Source organism: Dasypus novemcinctus, chromosome 20 (assembly GCF_030445035.2).
Source record: "Dasypus novemcinctus isolate mDasNov1 chromosome 20, mDasNov1.1.hap2, whole genome shotgun sequence".
NCBI lineage: Eukaryota > Metazoa > Chordata > Mammalia > Cingulata > Dasypodidae > Dasypus > Dasypus novemcinctus.
Genome location: NC_080692.1, coordinates 29,106,763 through 29,116,794, shown reverse-complemented (window position 1 = coordinate 29,116,794; position 10,032 = coordinate 29,106,763).

The window sequence follows — 10,032 nt, the reverse complement described above, 5'->3', positions numbered from 1 at the left end:
CACAATGAGCAAGCAGACTAACACAAACATAATTAGACACACCAACAGAAACACAAGTCACTACTTTGAGTTATAATTCTCACTCCTTTGGTATGGCTGTGCCCAAGTTCTTCATCATTTCACATCTCTGGTTTTTACTGCTTTTAAGATCTCCTTTGGGATCAGTGTTGCTATAATAGGCAAGTGCATCCTTGGAAACACTTTTATCAGTAACCAGCAACCAGTTAGGAATACTTGAGCAGTGTAAATGCACTTAAACACTAATTTAGCCATTTAGACAGACAGACATTTAACACATATATTCTGGATTATTCTCTAGGAGTACACTTAACAGACAAACTTAGGGTTAAGGAGTATATCCAACAGACAGACTTGAAGTTCAGGAGTAAGCCATTGTTTCAAAACTGAAAAAGTGTTCCTATATCCACCAGAAAAATGTACTAATTTCTTACCCACTCAGAAAGGGACCTGAGGTTTCTTACAGATGATTAGGATCCTTTCCCAAATGGTGGAAAGTACTCCCAGGCCTGTTATACTAGATTGCTGTCTTTGTCTCCCATAAATTATGGGTATTGGGCTGCAGGGTTAGGAGTTTTGGTGCTCTTTTCCTTGCAAGACTGCGGGGCTCCAGAAAGTTTTCTAGGGTCCCTCGAGGTTTACCTTCTGTTGGTTCCTTCTGTTGCTGGAGGGTTTTGCTCAGGCCTGCTCCTAAAAGATAAGCATTTAATTTAGTTTTATATGTGATGGTTTTCTCCCTCTTTCTCTTTTTTTTCTTTTTTGCAATATTTCCCGTATTCATATTTCACATGCAGTTTTACTATGCTATACAGTCCCATGTTACATTTTTTTAGCTTTCCTTCTACTAATATGCATGACCTTAGACTTTCCCTTTCAACCACTGTCATACCCATATAATATTAACAGCTCTTGGGAAGCAGACTTGGCTCAACGGATAGAGCATCCGCCTACTACATGGGAGGTCCACGGTTCAAACCCAGGGCCTCCTTGACCCCTGTGGAGAAGGCCCACACGCAGTGCTGATGCGCACAAGGAGTGCCCTGCCACACAGGGGTGTCCCCCGCATAGGGGAGCCCCACATGCAAGGAGTGCGCCCCATAAGGAGAGCCACCCAGTGAGAAAGAAAGTTCAGCCTGGCCAGGAGTGGTGCCACACACACGGACGGCTGATGCAGCAAGATGATGTAACAAAAAGAGACACTGATTCCTGGTGCCACTGACAAGAATCCAAGCGGACACACAGCGAATGGACACAGAGAACAGACAACTGGGGCGGGGGCAGGAGGGAAGGGGAAAGAAATAAATAAAAAAATAAATCTTTAAAGAAAAAAAAATATTAATAGCTCTGCTAGTTACAAAAACTATGATGTGCTTTCACCATTTCTATTCATTTCCAAAGATTAACACACAACTGTTCTAACAATTCTGCATAAGTTAGCCCTCAGCTTTCCATTCTCTACCATCATTCTATATTATCTGGTGACCCATAATTTAGTTATTAACTCCATGAGTTTGCACACTATATTTAGTTCATAATTGCACAATCATATGGTATTTGACCTTTTGTGCCTGGCTTGCTTCACTCAACAGAATGTCCTCAGGTTCATCCATGTTGTCATGTTTTATGACTTCATTTCTTCTTACAGCTGCATAATATTCCATTGTGTGTATACACCACAGTTTCTTTATCCATTCCTCAGCTGATGGACAGCTGGATTGTTTCCATCTTGGCAGTCATGAATAATGCTGCTGTGAACATTGGTGTGAAGATGTCTGTTCATACCACTACTCTTAGTTTTTCTGGGTATATACCCAGTGGTGATATTGCAGGGTCACATGGCAAATCTATATTCAACTTCTTTAGGAGCTGCCAAAGAGTCCTGCACAGTGGCTGTACCATTCAACATTTCCACCAACAGTGATAAAGTGATCCTATCCCTCCACATCTCCTCTAACACTTCCAGTATTCTAACTTTTTAATAGTGGCCATTCTGATAAGTGTGAAATGATATCTCATTGTAGTTTTTTGTTTTTTAAAAAATTATTTTATTTATTTCTCTCCCCCCCCCACTGTCTGCTCTCTTGTGTCCATTCGCTGTATGTTCTTCTGTGTCTGCTTGCATTCTTGGCAGCACCAGGAATCTGCATCTCTTTGTTGTGTCATCTTGCTGCATCAGCTCTCTGTGTGCCACACCACTCCTGGGCAGGCTGCACTTTTTTTGTGCAGGGTGGCTCTCCTTGCAGGGCGCATTCCTTGTGCATGGGGCTCCCCTATGTGGGGGACACCCCTGCATGGCACGGCACTCCTTGTGCACAGCAGCACTGCATGTGGGCCAGCTCACCACACAGGCCAGGAAGCCCTAGGTTCGAACCCTGGACCTCCTATGTGATATGCAGATGCCACATCTGCTTCCCTCACTGTAGTTTTGATTTGCATTTCCCTAATTGCTAGTGATGTTCAACATTTTTCCACGTGATTTTTCCCCACTTGTATTTTTTCTTTGGACAAATGCTATTCAAGTCTTTTGCCCAGGGAAGCAGACTTGGCCCAGTGGTTAGGGCGTCCACCTACCACACAGGAGGTCTGCAGTTCAAATCCCGGACCTCCTTGACCCGTGTGGAGCTGGCCCACATGCAGCGCTGATGCACGCAAGGAGTGCTCTGCCACGCACGGGTGTCCCCCGTGTAGGAGAGCCCCACGCGCAAGGAGTGCGCCCCATAAGGAGAGCTGCCCAGCGCGAAAGAAAGTACAGCCTGCCCAGGAATGGTGTTGCACACACGAAGAGCTGACACAACAAGATGACACAACAAAAAAGAAACACAGATTTCTGTTCAGCTGACAACAACAGAAGCAGATGAAGAAGAAGATGGAGCAAATAGGCACAGAGAACAGACAACCGGGGCAGGGGGCGGGGAGGGGAGAGAAATAAATAAATAAATGTCAAAAAAAAAACAACCCTTTTGCCCATTTTTCAGTCAGGTCATTTGTGTTTTTCTTGTTGAGTTGTAGTATTTCTTTACATATCATGGATATTAAACCCTTCAGATATTGATTTCCAAATACTTTCTCCCATTGAGTCAGCTGCCTTTTCACAAAGTCCTGTGAGGTACAAAAGTGTTTAATTTTGAGGAGGTTCCATTTATCTATTTTTTCTTTTGTTACCTGTGCTTTGGGTTATAAACCACCACCTACCACAAGATCTGCGAGTTGCTTCCCTACATTTTCTTCTAGCAGCTAAAGCTGGCCTTTATAGGAAGGCCATTTTTAGTCTTGATCCATTTTCAGTTGATTCTTGTATAGGGAGTGAGATGGGGGGCCTCTTTCACTGTTTTTGTTACGGATATGGTTATGGTTTGGTTTGGTTATGGTTATGGGTATCCAGTTCCCCCAGCACTATTTGTTGAAGAGACTGTTTTGTCCCAACATGGACTTGGTAGGTTTGTAGAAAACCAGTTGGCCATAGAGATGAGGATTTATTTCTGGGCTCTCAATTTTTTTCCACTGCAGTGGAAATGCAGTCTTTCCATTGAGGTTCTTTTCCTGTGCCCCTCTCTCTCCTGGCAGTGTCCAGGCTTTCCGTCATGTCCTAAAAGCTACAACATTCTTTTTCCCAGGCCATTTCTGCCAGTCCTCTAGCTGCTTTCTCTGGGAGAGGAGAGAGTGCCACATTTTGTAATCTGCCATCTTCTCAGAAGTCCCCTACATGCAACTATTTCTGATGTTTTTCGTAGGCCACTTCTCAGTTATAGAACACCTTGACAGCAGTCTCTACCAGGGCTGAGGTTGGCAGTCCTAGCCCGCCTACATTTTTCAATTTGCAGTGAATATCGGGAGCACTCTGACAAATGAAAGATTGATTAACATCTTGCCTGTTAATCTTCCAGGTCTAATGATATGCTTTGATGAGTCTCTCGAGGAATATGAATGGATTTTCATTCAGCTTTTGTACAATTGCCTGAATTTCGCTTAGATTATTTGCTTGGGGACCCCATTTCTAAGTCTGACAATTATACGTGCTTAGTAATGATCCAGTGTTGTTTGGTCCCCCTGTTCGTTCTGATTGAAATTAGGATCAGTATTGGAATTGCCTGAAATCTGGGGACATAAATTGGATTATCTGGGTTGCTATTGGCCAGTGCTGGCTGGAGAGGGAATTGGCCCTGGCTTTGCCCTCCTGAGGTAGAGGCACCCTGCCTAAAAGCTACGCCACTCTCTGGGTGTGGGATGGGGAGGCCATTTCTGAGGAATCTATTGGCAGTTTAGATCTGCTTTTTTTCCCCCACTGATAGGGAGGTGGGAGAGGTATAGGAGCAGTGGCAGTCTCAGTTCTCAAGGTACTTGAGACAATAATAGTATCTAAGAGCTCATCAGTCAAGTTAGAGTCTAGGATGTTTTTTTTCTGGTTTCTATTCCCCTGTCTTTGCAGTTATTTAACTCTGGCTTTTGTGCAGATGGTTGATTAACTAATTCCTTAGCTGGCTGGGGCAGCAAGTCATCATTTTCTCTTAATTTTAATGTACTGGGGACCCAGGGCCTGACTAATTGGCAGTACACTATGTCCAAAACATTGTCTCTGAAGTTTCTCAATTTGGTCTAATGCCATAAAGCATTGGATGCAAGGAATGTCATACAATTTATTTAACTTGGTCAGGATCGGTCTAACTGTAAAATGGTATTTTACTCTAGAGAGCCTTGTGCTGGCAATTTCTGCTCACCTTTTTTTTTTAAAAAAAGATTTTTAAAAATGTTTTCCTCTTCCTCCCCCTACCACCGCCCCCCCCCATTGTCTGCTGTCTGTGTCCATTTCCTGTGTGTGTTCTTCTGTGTCCTCTTGGGTTGTTATCAGTGGCACTGGGAATCTGTGTCTCTTTTTGTTACATCATCTTGCTGTCTCAGCTGTCCATGTGTGCGGTGCCACTCCTGGACAGGCTGTGCTTCTTTGGCATGGGTAGCTCTCCTTGAGCAGTGTTCTCCTTGTGCGTGGGGCTCCCCTATACAGGGGACACCCCTGCATGGCACAGCACTCCTTGCATGTGGCAGCACTGCACGTGGGCCAGCTCACCACACGAGTCAAGGAGGCCCTGGGTTGAACTCTGGACCTCCCATGTGGTAGGAGGATGCTCTATCCATTTTGCCAAATCTGCTTCCCCTCTGCTCACCTTCTAATGCATGTCAAGGCCAGGCTTCCTTACAAAGGCAGATTATTCTCTTTTTAGTAATAGGTCCTTACTCAAATTATTCCCAATGTTTAATGATGTAACCCAGGGGGTGCTTTCTCCTTTCACTTCTGAACTCTGGTTATTTCACCTTCCTGTTAACAAATACAGAAACCAAGAGGAGGCTACCAAGTTCAGCAACACTTCCTTACACCAGGGGCTACTCCTTTTCTTATTCCAAAACCAACCCCTTCAAAAAAGAAAACAAGCATGGCAATTACCACTTACATGTGTTACTGAACATACTGAGAATACCACACACATGCAACACCACAGAGAAGGAGACCTGTTTTCCTTCATAGCTGCTGCCCTTAGGGATCCTGGGTGCCCGAGGCAAGAGATTCCCACCCACCAACCCTCAGAGTAGAACAGTCGGGTGCGGCAGGGCCTCAGGGGCTACCTAGGGGGTCCAGGCCACCCAGCAGCGTCTTTCTCACAAGGTTGCCCGCCCCACATTGGGCGCCAAATTGAAGAGGGGCCAGGGTGGTCCTCGGCTGGATTAATTCACTCAGTGCGGAAGAAGAGAGGGACACATCAAACTAGACTAGGAAGGAAAAGAGGATTTACTCGCTGACGGGGGTCTGGAGCTGTACAGTCCCAAATCAGCTTCCCCAACTGCAGAAATTCTAAACTTTTTACCATCGGGATGCTAATGGATAATTGGGGTGGAGCTGGATACAGGTTCCTTCATTAATAAACATTAAGGGGTTGAACATGGTGGGGCGGGTATCAGGTGAGTTACAAGGGAATAATTATTATCAGAGATCAAGACTCAGTATAGGACCTGTCTACATATAATAACATGACTTTAAAAAGCTGTTTGACCTAATGTAAGGGGGAAATGGAAAGGAGAAATGAGTTTACATGGCTACGAGTCTCTAAAAAAGAGTCTGGAGGCTGTCAGAAGGATTGCCCTTATGCACAACTGAGCAGAATCTGAGAGACAGATGAAGTAGATACAACCCCAGGTATTGGTTCCTTTGAGGGCTAAAGAGACCCACGGGCTCTATGGTCATGGCAGATGGGGTTCACTGCCATGTCAGATGGCCCTTCTTTGGAGCTGGTGTTTCTGCGTGATGAAACTGGATTCAGATGGAATCTCTTTTCATTAGACTTTCATGCTACTTTACGGGAATTGTAGTTGGTGTTGGGGTTTAAGATATATTTAGGGGATTTGAATCTCTGGACTGACAATATGATAGCCAGGCCCTGAGCCTCAACAGACTTCAGCTCCTACAATCTGATTTATTGGACTCACCTCACTCAGCTAAGACGGAGTTGAAGAAGGACAACCACCACACCATGGAGCCTAGAGTGCCTACAACTGAAAGCAGGAGGATTGCATCCAGTATCCATGTGGAATCTGAGCCTCCTCTTGACATAGAGATGCCACGAACATAACCAATCCAAGGTCCACAGAGAAAAGGTGGCATTGGAGTGGAGTGGGAAAAGTGGACATGGTGGCTGATGGGTATGGGGAATGGCAGGAAGAGATGAGATGTGGAGGCGCCTTTGGGACTTAGAGTTGCCCTGGATGGTGCTGCAGGGGCAATCACCGGACATTGTAAATCCTCCCAGGGCCCACTGGATGGAATGTGGGAGAGTATGGACCATGATGTGGACCATTGACCATGAGGTGCAGAGATGCCCAGAGATGTACTTACCAAATGCAATGGATGTATCATGATGATGGGAGTGAGTGTTGCTGGGGGGAGAGTGGTGGCGTGGTGGTGGTAGGGTTGAATGGGACCCCATATTGTTTTTTTAATGTAATATTTTTACAAAATCAATTAAAAATAAATAAATTAATTAATTTAAAAAAAAAAAAGACTCGGGATAGGAAAGTGTAGAGGAGAGGTCAGTCAGTCACAAGGTAGACCAAGACTCTGCGACAGGAAAGGGCAGAGCAGAGGTCAGTCACAAGGTGTTCCATGTGGATATCCGACAGGAGGGTGAAGGGAGAGGGTAAGTTTTGCATAATCACAAATAGAGAAGAGATGTGTATAGAATGACCATCATAATAGCAGGTCTAGGCGAAAGGCAGCCAGTTTCAGCAATTTCAGATATTAACCTTTTGCTGTTTTTTTAATATTATAAAGGCATCCATGGAATTCTTAACCTTTGGTTACAAAGGTTTAGTACAATGCCTCAATATTTAAGCTATTCTGGGTTGTATAGAACTACAATACCATTCTATGCCTACCAGGAGAGCTCTAGTTTAAAAAACGGAAAAGAATATGTGCTGGTAAGGATGTGGAATAGCTGGACTCCTCATGCGTTGTTGGCCAGAATGTGAAGTGGTCAAGCTGCTGTGGAAAACATTTTGGTAGTTCCTCAGAAAGTAAAACTTAGAATTACCATATGACCTACAATTCCACTTCTAGGTATACCCCCAAATGGGTTGCAAACAGGGTTTCTGATACTCGTATGCCATTGTAATTAGCAGCATTATTCACAAAGCCAAAAGATTATGCTAAGTGAAAGAAGCCAGGCACAGAAGGACAAGCAATGTATGGGTCCATTTATATGAAATATCTAGAATAAGCAAATTCATAGAGACAGAAAGTAGTTACAGGTTACCAGAGGCCAAGGTTAAGGAAGAATGCAGTTATTGCTTAGTGGAGATAGTTTCCATTGAGGATGATGAAACAGTTTCGGCAATGGTTGGTGATGATGGTAGCACAACATTATAAATGTAATTAATGCCATGCAATTGAACACTTAAAAAAAATTGTTAAGGGAAGCGGACGTGGCTCAGGTGACTGGGCTCCTGCCTACCACACGGGAGATTGTTGTTTGGATCCCAGTGCCTCCTAAAGAAGACAGCGAGCTGGCACGACAGGCAGGTGCAGCGAGCTGATGCAATAAGATGATACAACAAAAGACATGGGAGGGAAAACAGAATGGAGACACAATAAAGCAGGGAGTGGAGATGGCGCCAGTGATTAGGCACCTCCCTTCCACATCAGAGGTGCCCGGTTCAGTTCCTGGTGCCTTTTAAAGAAACAAGGAAGGGAAGCGGACGTGGCTTAAGCAATTGGGCTCCTGTCTACCATACAGAAGATCCAGGGTTTGATGCCCAGGGCCTCCTGGTGAAGGCATGCTGGACCATGTGGCAAGCTGGCCGACATGGAGTGCTGGCCTTCATGGAGTGCTGCCCCATGCAGGAGTGCTGGCCCACTCAGAGAGGTGGCACAGCAAGATGACGCAACAAAAAGAGACACAGAGGAGAAAGAATTCGAGACACAGCAGATCAGGTAGCTGAGGTGGTGCAAGAGAATGATCACCTCTCTCCCACTCTGGAAGGTCCCAGGATCAGTTCCCAGAGCCGCCTAATGAGAATACAAGCAGACACAGAAGAACGAACACACAGTGAATAGACACAGAGAGCAGACAATGGAGGGAGGTGGAGAAATAAATAAATTTTTATAATCTTAAAAACAAAAAAGAAACAAGGTAGACAAACAGAAACAGCAAGTGAAAAACAAGGGGGTGGGGAGAAATAAATAAATAAATATTTTTAAAAAAATTGTTAAGATGGCAATTTATGTTATACATGCTATGACAATAAAATTTAAAACAATAACAAAGAGAAAACTGATACATACAAGAACATTTGTAACACCATTTTTTTTTGCTTTTATTTAATTGAATGGTCTTTTTAAAAAAATTTCTCTCTCCTTCCCCCCCCCACCTTCTGTTTTCTGTGTCCATTTGCTGCGTGTTCTTGTTTTTGTCTGCTTCTGTTGTTGTCAGCGGCACGGGAGTCTTTATCTCTTTTTTTGTTGCGTCATCTTGCTGCGTCAGCTCTCCGTGTGCGGCGCCATTCCTGGGCAGGCTGCACTTTCTTTCGCGCTGGGCGGCTCTCCTTACAGGGCGCATTCCTTGCGTGTGGGGCTCCCCTGAACGGGGGACACCCCTGCGTGCCACGGCACTCCTTGCGTGCATTAGCACTGCGCATGGGCCAGCTCCACACGGGTCAAGGAGGCCCGGGGTTTGAACCACGGACCTCCCATGTGGTAGGCGGATGCCCTAGCCACTGGGCCAAGTCCGCTTCCCTGTAACACCATTTTTCTTTTCTTTTTTTTTTTTTAGGGGATACTGGGAATTGAACCCAGGACCTCATACACAGGAAGCAGGCACTCAAACACTTGAGCTACATCCACTCCCCAACACCATTGTTTTTAATAGAAAAAAAAGTAAATAGCCTGAAGATAAAAACAGTCTTTGTGCTTAATATGTTACATTATACAATGAGATATTATGCAGTCATTTAAAATATGTTATAGATGAATGTTTAGGTACATAGTAAAAGTTCACGTAAACTTTTTCAACTGTAAAGCAGTGTTCTCAAGTATAGGTCTAGAGAGGTTATTTGCTGCCCTCTGGCGTTCCACTTTAGGAAATACAGCCTGTCCCCTCTGCACTCATAAAGTTTTTGAAACTTTTTAAATTCAGTACTTTTTTTTTTACATATAGGATGTATGGTGGGTTTTAGGCATACAACCATGAACAAAGCATCTTTCCTCCAAGAGTCCACATGGAAATGAGGGAGACACTCAAGAACACAATCCAAAGGGAATATTGCCCACACAGAGTTTATACAGGATGAGTAAAAATTAGCAAAAATGAAAGTAAACTTTATAGTGGCTGTGTTCCAAACAAAGTGTAGCGTGTACAACAGCTTAGGAACAAGAGAGAACTTGGAGTATTCACAGAAGTGCAAGTTGCAAAGGTATGAGGGTGGGCAGGTTGGAGGGTTGGTGATTAGAAATAAAACTATTATCAAGAGCCGTGT